Source organism: Asparagus officinalis, chromosome 6, assembly GCF_001876935.1.
Source record: "Asparagus officinalis chromosome 6, Aspof.V1, whole genome shotgun sequence".
Taxonomy (NCBI): domain Eukaryota; kingdom Viridiplantae; phylum Streptophyta; class Magnoliopsida; order Asparagales; family Asparagaceae; genus Asparagus; species Asparagus officinalis.
The window spans coordinates 30,288,944-30,299,568 of record NC_033799.1 but is presented as its reverse complement, the minus strand read 5'-3'; positions in this window follow the sequence as shown (position 1 = coordinate 30,299,568).

Sequence of the window (10,625 nt, the reverse complement as noted above, 5' to 3'; positions counted from 1 at the left end):
TTGCAATAAAATTAAACTTAGTAGCTAGTGTTTCATGAGTGGATTTCATATTAACATACTTACTCTTTACATCAATATAGCAATTGTGCAATTTTTCAAACTCAAGAGCAAGTTCATCAAAAATAATAATATCATTGTTATCGCATACCTCACTAGGGTTATCACCTAGTGGTATTGTACATGGAGATGAGGCTTCCTTAGAACTCAAAGCGGGATTTTCCAACGCTTGTTGAATAGCCTCCAATTTCCCTTCATGTGCTTCAATAAGTTTCCATAAAGCGTAAGCACTATCAAAATTAGCAAATTTGTTACAAAACGATGAGTGAAAAGCGTTAATCAAATATTCTAACAAAAGCTTATTCATGTTAAACAATCTTTTGTCATTGTCACACCATTTTGATTTTTCCAAAATAGGAACAACATAAGCATCCTCAATAATTTTTAGCACAAATACAATAACTTGGATCTTTAACTCAAGGCGGTTAGTCCTTAAATCAAAGAGCACCAAGCTCTGATACCAATTGTTAGACCCTAAAGGGGGGGTGATTAGGGTCTTATGCTAATCTAATCCCAATTAAAAGCTAATTAAATTGTGTTGATCAATTTGATCTTACAAGAAGAAATATGATATGGATATGAACAATAATGATGAATAAATTATACGCTAAGCAAAACACAAACACACGATATGTTTACGAGGTTCGGTCACCACGACCTACGTCCCCGCTCCTCACCTCGAGGAGATATCCACTATCACAATTCGGTTTGGAAGCCGGAACTTCTACACACTCGGTTACAAGATCACCGAAAACTCACACATACACAAACACTATGCAATCACACTTTACACACTAAGTGTAGGAACCTACCCCGTGTCCTCCTCCTCAAGTGCTCGATTACTACCTCTCCTAGGTTCGTCAATCGACGCCACTCTTATTGGATTCGACCCCGTGTCTCGCCTCACACTTCTCTCGGTGTACAAGTGTATTACAAGTGATTCTCACAAATAAAAGTTAAATACAATGATTTGTTCTCAAATAACAAGTGAGAACACAATGAAGCTCACACTCACTAAATCACACCCCACAACCCACACTATATGATATGAAAATATTAAGCTCAATAAGTGTGTGTGATAACAGTGAATGAAACTCAATAGATATAGCTAAATGAAAGGAAAATGAAATAATAAGCTATATAAGAGTTTAGAAGACTTCTCAAACAAGAAGAACTAGCTAAATGAAAGGAAAATGAAATAATAAGCTATATAAGAGTTTAGAAGACTTCTCAAACAAGAAGAATAGTAGAGATGATTAAAATAGGATTGAATGCCACTTCTTGTTGTAGAAAAACTTCTCTTGAAAAACTGATTGATGAAATCAACTATTTAAACAGCTCTTAAACACAATCAATATTTTGTTAAACACCAAACTTGGATTTCTTAGTTGTAGAGAGGAAGAGCAGCAATGAGGTATATATAGCACCCCAATACAACAGCAAAATAATAGTAAAAGACCAAAAAACTGATTTGAAAACAGGTACAAAAACTAGCCGTTGTAAAAGTTCTGTCAGTTCGGCGGTCGACCGGTCCGGTCGACCGCGAAGCTCAAAAAACCAAAGTATAACAATTTAAAGCTGGCGATCGACCGACGGAATTTTCGATCGACCGGAAAAGTCTCTGGAGGTCTCTCGATCGACCGGTGCGGTCGACCGCGAGCAGCTCAGGAAAATACAACTGTCGGTCGACCGCACCGGTCGACCGAAAACTGATATGTTGCATATGACAGGTTTTTGGGGCTGTTTTGAAAATTCATTAAAAATATCAAATCAAATCCAAAAATAGTGAAACTTTGGGAAAAGTTTCTAAATGATGAAATAAACATGTTTGAAAAGGAATTTTTGGAAAATCAATTTTCTTTTGTGAAAACTCCCTATTTTTGAAAAGTGTTTAGAAAACCTGTTTTTTTCGTAAACATGAAATTTGACATGAAGCTTGTAAATATGTATATATATATTGAGCATGTATTATATGTATATAATGAAGTATGAAAGAGCTGTAACATGAGATAAAAGTTATTGTAACAACGTTTGATGAGAAATCATTTATATGATAGAAAACGTCAAAAATCGTGTTACGTGTACATATATTGAGCTTAGATATAATCATACAATATATGTAAGTAAACCAAACATATATCTAGGTAAATCCACACATATGAACTTGAATCTTTAACGCTTGACTGAGGTGTGTTGAAATACCTGAAAATAGAAACATAAACACAAAACACTAGAGAACTTGTTAGTAATAAATTGTTTGCCAAATCATCATCAAAACTATAGGGTCAACAATAGGCACTTATCAGACTCAATGACTTGATACCCATTATTGCGAACAACCCATCGAACTTCTCATGCCAGAGTTTTGGTGCCTGCTTAAGTCCATATAGAGACTTAATAAGTTTACAACCCATCGAACTTCTCATGCCAGAGTTTTGGTGCCTGCTTAAGTCCATATAGAGACTTAATAAGTTTACAAACTTTACCAGCTGGAGCATCAAGTCCTTGAGACTTAATAAGTTTACAAACTTTACCAGCTGGAGCATCAAGTCCTTCTGGTTTCTCCATGTAGATCTTTTCTGTGAGGTCTCCATTGAGAAAGGTAGTCTTCACATCCATCTGATGTATGACGAACCTTTTTATCACCGCCCATGCGATAAGCACTTTGATGGTAGTGATCCTGCAAACTGGTGCATAGATGTCAAAGAAATCTATTCCTTCTCTCTGAGAGAATCCTTTCGCCACCAGTCTTGCTTTGTACTTCTCAATAGTACCATCAGGACGAAGCTTATTCCTGAAGATCCACTTGAAACTAATAGGCGTAGAACCTTCAGTTACATCCACCAGCTCCCACGTGTGATTTTGGATCAATGAATCCATCTCATCATCTATAGCTTCTTTCCACAGAAGAACATCTGTTGACTGCATTACTTCTTGAAAAGTCTGTGGGTCTCCTTCCACATTATAGGTGATGAAATCATCTCTAAAATCTTTTTGTCTCCTGACACGCTTGAAAGATGGTTCAGTAACTCCTTCATCACTGACATTTTTAGTTTCTCACGAAACTGGCTCCTCTGGTGCGTCTGACGTACTAGCATTCTCTGTTATATCTTTAAGCAATAATCTTTTATCTTTGATAAACTTATCCTCAAAGAATTCTACATCCCGAGCTTTAATGATGGAGTTGGTTCTAAGATTAAGGAACCTGCAAGCATCACTATCTTCAGCAAAGCCAAGAAAAACACATCTGTTTGCCTTTGGTCCGAGCTTAGGCCTTCTGATATCTAGAACTCGAACATATGCGAGACATCCCCATACTTTGAGACTATCCAAAGGATCTAGATATCCCAACCATAACTGATGAGGAGTACTATCAGTTTTGGAATATGGTACTCTGTTCAGAATCCAGTTTGCCATCAGCAAAGCCTCTCCCTAATAGCATGTAGGTAGACCGGATGTGATTAGCATCGAATTCACCATCTCAGTCAATGTGTGATTCTTCCTTTCTGCAATTCCAATAGATTGCGGAGAATACGGAGCAGTAGTTTCAGCAATGATTACATGTTCCTTGAAATATACCTCCAACTCCTTAGATCGATACTCTCCTCCTCTGTCACTCCTGAGACTTTTCACCTGAAGTCCAAGCTGCTTCTTCACTCGAGTCCGAAACTCGACGAACTTGCTGAAGGCTTCATCTTTAGATTTCAGCAGGTAGACGTGGCACAAGCGAGAGTGGTCATCAATGAAAGTGATGAAGTACTTCATGCCGCCTCAAGTGACGAAGCTCTTGAAATTACAAGTATCTGAGTGAATCAGATCCAATAGGTTGGTGCTCCTTGTGACACTTGGAAATGACTTCCTTGTCAGCTTCGCTTGAGCACAGACATCACACTTATCAGGTTTGTTACACCCACATTTTGGAAGTAATCCTAACTTCTCCATGCTAGAAAGCTTTCTATAATTCACATATCCTAGCCTATTGTGCTATAATACAGAGGAGTAAGCAAAAGAGGATACTTCATTTACAACTGAGTTGGGTACAATAGTACTGATCTTATACATGCCATCATTACGATATGCATTACCAAAATATATTTTCTTAAAAGATAACACGGCCTTTCCTCCTTGGAAATCCAGCCTCATACCAGCATCACACAGCAGGCTTCCAGAGACTAAGTTTTTGGTAATTAAGGGAACATGTTTCACATTCTTTAATGTGAGAGTCTGTGACGCCCCTGGGTTCACACAAGGCTGCAGTCCGAGGTGAAACCAAGAATGTCAAACCTGCCATGCACTACACCGTGCAATAACATGTTTCACCATCACAATTTTATCACTCAAGTGGGTCAATAATAGGTGTAGGTACAAAAGCAAGTAAGAGAGACTACAAGAGATAACTGATGAAACGATAAGGATCAAATAGTATTTCATCATCCAACACATAGGAATATAATGTCAATGTCTAAAATGAACAAACTGGAGTTCTTAATACATCTCAAATACAACAAGTCTGAATAAAGGAAACAAGGTACACAGCCTTTACAACATCTAGAATAAAGTCCTCAAATGTCTAAACAAAGTCTATAGTGGAGCTCCAAAATAAAGCATAGCTAGAATAGACAGTCGAACACTAAAGTGTGTCACCATCAACTTGCGACTCTCTGGGCTCCTGGCTCGTGACCTGAAAGGGGGAGGGACAACGAGCGTCAAAGCGCTAGCGAGCAACATCACAACCAACCCCATGGGAGAGGGCTCATTGTATAAGAAAAATACAGTTATCACAAAGTATATATATATATATATATATATACAATTACCCTAACAATAAACAATGGGTCTTAGTACTTATGAAGTTTCAACACGGGCATAGGTACGTCGAGCGAAATAATCCAAACAAGGAAACCCTCATGTATATACCTTGTATCCCAAATTGAAAATCCCTAAGTACCAAACCCGGAGTCTAATACGTGCACAGAAATAAGCAAAAAGGAAATGCAACCCATCTCAGGACATATATATATATATACTGTATTATGTAACGTCCCACATAAATACCATGTCGTATTCGACATGAGTGTCATATCATACTCTCAATATATGTGGTGTCATATTCTTCATAAGTGTCATGTCATAACTCCTGTGAAATGTCGCATGCAGGGTTAAGAAAGATGTCCAATACATGAATTAGATATAGAGATTTCCCAACTCATGAGATAAAAGGATAATTGTCCAACACGAGGACTGAAATGGATTATAGTCCAACACGAGGACTTCTATGGATCATAGTCCAACACGAGAACTGTGCAACTGAGCAGGCATTAGTGATATACAAGGTGTGGTTAACTTATGCAAAACTCACACTCAACTCGTCATGTGATTCTAGGCATGTATTTCAGGCCACCTATCATGCATAGATGCTTAGTACAACTGAAGATCAAAGTCAGATGATTGAAGTAAGCACTCGAACGAGTGTACGATACAACAGAAACAAATAAAATAGAAAACTTTGCGGCGGTCGACCGCAGAGCCCACTCCGGTCGACCGCTCGCAGACCCGAGAACCACTGGGCTCAGAAGCTGAGCGGCGGTCGACCGCAGAGGTCATCCCGGTCGACCGCCCAAAGGGCAGAAACAATTCTGCTGGCAGAAAAACGCGACGGTCGACCGCTGAGTCCTCTGCGGTCGACCGCTGGGCGGACAGAACCCCATTCTGGGTTCTGTCAGCTACCGAACTCATACAAAAACTTAGGGATTTCTTTACCCATTATACTATAACCTTTTAATAGAGAACTACGGCAATAAACAATAAGTTTAAATGGTTAAAACCTCATTATCAAAAATCCCAAACCTTAAACAACATGATTTTAAAAGTTCTTAAACAGAAGAAAATAAGTTTAACCTTCATAAAAACGTTTCAGATCAAGATCTCATTAATTAAACATCATTAGTGAACTTTTTAAGACTGAAATATATGATTTTTGCACCTCATGCCATAAGGTCTACTTTATCTACACAAAATACGATTTGGGCTTAATAAAAACCGGATTAAAAACTCAAATCTAAACATAAAACAAAAAGGGGTGAAGTTGGGCGAGATGTCACTCGCCTATGATGAAAACAAAGCCCTAGATCTAAAGGAAGATGATCCCCCACGCTGAATCCACCAAGAGTTCACTGGAAATCCCTTCAAGGCTTCTCCCAAATCACCAAGAAGTGAGAACTAGGGTTTGAGGGGGAGAGAGGGGGCTAGGGTTCTGATTTCAGATGAGAAATGGGGCTCTTTAGGGTATGATAGTATATATACAATCCCTACAACCCGGCCCGAACCCGACCCGAAACCCATTAAGACCCAACATAGAAAAACTCTCTGCCTGCTGTGCGGTCGACCGCCGCGCCTTGCGCGGTCGACCGCACAGCAGGAGAAAAGTCTCCTGTGTGCCCGACTGCTGTCCGGTCGACCGCCGCGCACATCGTGGTCAACCGCACAGCAGAACAACTGCCTGCTATGCCTTCTAATCACATGCTGATCAATCCCCTTGATTACTCTAACATAGAAAATTTTGCTAGGCTCCCAAACACTATTTATCACATTTATGGTTATTCATCTCAAAAGAAATGTTTACCACTAATAACTCAATATATTCATTAATAAATTTACGGGGTTCTACATTCTTCCCCCCTTAAAAGAATTTCGTCCTCGAAATTCGGAAATTATACTCATCTCGGAATATGAAATTCTAGATGAGCGCACATGGATATTTATACTTAACCGTCCAAAATGATAATATTCCCGCTCAAGCCCTAATCTAATGGAACTAGTACATCGGGTGAAAAATCCAAACAAGGAACCCCCCATACATATACCATGTGTTCCAAAAGGTTAAGAATTGAGCGAAGATATTCTCATTCTAGTGTTAAATAGATCTAACCAAATATATCAACATAATATAAGGCACTTGTCATAAAATTTATTTACCTGATCAAACAAATGTGGTTAGTCACGTCGCATGTCCTCCTCGCGCTCCCAAGAAGTTTCCTCAACTCTACTTCGGTTCCATTGAACTTTCACCAATGGAATCACCTTGTTCCTGAGTCTCTTGTTTTCTCTATCAAGAATAGACACTGGAATCTCAATAGTAGACAAATCATCCCGAAGCTCAATCTCCGGTATATCCACCACTCGCCGCTGCTCCTCATCATGCAAGTGTTTCTTGAGCATAGAGATATTGAACACATTGTGTACACTAGACATAGATGGTGGAAGATCCAGTCTGTATGACACCACTCCAATGCGCTCCAAAATCCGGAAAGGTCCAATATATCTCGGTGCAAGCTTCCCTCGCCTCCTGAATCGCTGCACGCCTTTCATAGGCGATACCTTCAGCATAACCAAATCCCCAATCTGAAACTCTAGTGGTCTTCGCCTCTTATCTGCATAGCTCTTCTGCCGGCTCTGAGCGGCTAGAATCCGCTCTCTGATCAATGCTACCTTCTCAGTAGTCTGCCTCACAAGCTCTGGCCCAAGCATCAAACTATCATCCGGCTCTGCCCAGCATATCAGTGATCTACAGGGCCTCCCGTACAATGCCTCATACGGAGCCATGCCGATCGTCGCTTGATGACTGTTGTTATAAGCAAATTCTACTAATGGAATATGATCCTCCCAGCTACCTTGGAAGTCAATGACACATGCCCTCAACATGTCCTCCAATACCTGATTCACCCTCTCTCCATCTGACCATCCGTCTGCGGGTGAAATACACTGCTATAAGATAGCGTGCTGCCAAATGAGTCCTGGAAACTCCTCCAAAAATGTGAAGTGAAAACCGATCCTCGATCCGACACGATCGTGTCCGGGACCCCGTGAAGTCGAACTATCTCCCGAATGAAGATCCTCGCATAAGTCTCGGCTGTATAAGTGGTCCTCACCGGAATGAAATGTGCTGACTTCGTCAATCGGTCCACTATGACCCAAACAGAATCATTCCCCTTCTTCGACTTCGGCAACCCCACAATAAAATCCATAGAAATATCTGCCCACTTCCACTCTGGAATGGGTAAAGGCTGAAGTGTCCCTACCGGTCTCTGGTGCTCTGCCTTCACCTGCTGACAGGTAAAACATCTAGCCACATAGTCTGCAACCTCTCTACGCATACCTCTCCACCAGAAATGTCTCTTCAAGTTAATATCAAACTGGCTAAGAGTGATAAGATCTCTGTACAAGGAACACCTCAAAGCCGCAACCCGATGCCGACGCTTCCTACTCAAAGCATCTGCTACGACGTTCGCCTTCCCTGGATGATACTGAATCGCGAACTCGTAGTCCTTGATAAACTCAATCCACCTCCTCTGCCTCTGATTGAGTTCCTTCTGAGAAAAGAGATACTTCAGACTCTGATGGTCTGTGAATAGTTCAAACTGCACTCCATACAAGTAGTGCCTCCATGACTTCAGTGCAAACACCACTGCTGCTAACTCCAAGTCATGAGTGGGGTAGTTCTGCTCATGCACCCTCAATTGCCGTGAGATATAAGCCACCACTCTCTGATTCTGCATCAATACGCCTCCTAAGCCTGCCAATGATGCATCTCTATACACAAAAAATGTCCTGTCACTGCTCGGAATAGTCAAAACCGGCGCTGTAGTCAACTTAGTCTTCAAAATATCAAAGGCCTTCTGGCACTCCATGCTCCATATGAACTGTACACCCTTCTTCGTAAGGTGTGTAATAGGCGTCGAAATCTTCGAGAAGTCCTGAATGAACTTCCTATAATATCCAGCTAAGCCCAAAAAGCTACGAATCTCTGTCACCGTCTTCGGTGGCTCCCAATCAAGAACTGCCACGACCTTAGCCGGGTCCACTGCTATACCCTCTCGACTGATGACATGGCCAAGAAATCTAACTTCTGAAAGCCAAAACTCGCACTTGCTGAACTTAGCATACAGCTGATGCTCCTGAAGAGTCCTCAATGCTATCCGTAGATGCTCCTCATGATCCGCCTCCGACCTCGAGTAAATGAGAATATCATTGTAGGCAATAAAAATCGCCTTTAAATCCTTATCAGAGAAGTTCAGAACAAAACTGCTAAAACCTCACCCGAAATAGCGAAAAAGGGGAAAACGCAGATATCTCCCAAACCGTAAGGAATTTGGCAAAACGGAGGAAGCGAACCAAAGCCTTCGGCTTGGTTCGGATGGCTCCATCTCGTCGAGATAGGCGATTTTCATATATAATTCGTCCAATTCCGACTTACGGTTTGAAAGTTACGGCCTATTCTTCAATCCATGCTCAGGAGCTCGCCTGCAACTCAAATTCGCCCTGCACACTAGACGGATAAACCCCTGAGCTAACAACTCATCCAACTGGGTCTGAAGCTCTCTCATCTCAGCTGGCGCCATGCGATAGGGTGCGCGGGATATCGGGGCTGTGCCTGGCTGCAACTCAATACAGAACTCAACCTCTCTCACAGGAGGTAACCCAGGTATGTCCTGAAAGACATCCTGATACTCTGAGACAACCCTAGTCTCTAACAAATCAGAACTCTGATCCCGCAGCATCACCTCGTCGATGAACGCCAGAAATGACTCCGCAAAGCGATTGCCCTGAGAAGTGGCCACAATCATCTCGGACCCATCAGACGCTCGCAACCTGACTATCTTCGCAAAACAGTCAATACTAATATGGTAGGACGATAACCAATCCATACCAAGAATGACATCAAACTCGGACATATGCAAAACTATCAGATCGACTATGAACTCCGACTCGTCTAAACTGACGGTACACCTCCTACAAACGCTCTCCAGAAGCGATACCTCACCTAAAGGGGTGGAAACAGATAGAGGGGTGTCTAGAGGTTGAGCTACAAGCTGGAGTCTGTAGGCGTATAAAACTGTCTATGGGTCCCTTAGCACAGCTCGGCACGGTGATTCGACAAACCAACGAACCATCGGGTAACTGCCCCGCTGGCACCGTGATCACGAGGAACCACTGCATATACCCTGCCCGTGGCTGAAGACTGCTCTGCTGATGGTGCTGGAGAATATGGGATAATCTGTCCCTGGGGAACATCTTGAACTGTCCGAATCTGTCCCTCAGTCCTCTGAACTGCTGGCGGGGCCTCAAGCCTGTTCTGCTAGCCCTAACCTCTGCCCTGCTGCCGCCTGCTGCTGCTGCTGGTTCGGACCCTTGCCCTGCTGGGCTCCCGCTGGTGCACTACGACACTCCGATGCCTTGTGCCCGACCTTGTGACAGTTAAAACAAGATCCCTGGAACTTGCGCTGCTGATGCGCTCTCTGATCCTGCTGTGGTCCCCTTTTATAAGGGCCCTGATGCTGCTGCTGCTGTCCTGAAAAAGGTCTCTTGTTCTTGCTCTTATCCCCACTCTGTCCTATCTTGGCCTTCCCTTCCTTATCCTTCTGGAACACGCTAGTCTTAATCTCCTGTGAAGTGGCAGCCTCAGCTACCTCCCTAACTGAATAAAACCTCCTAGACACGAGGTACCGGCGGATATTAGGGCGAAGCCCTGCCAAGAACATCTGAGCCTGACGCTCTCCTGTCTGCCACAT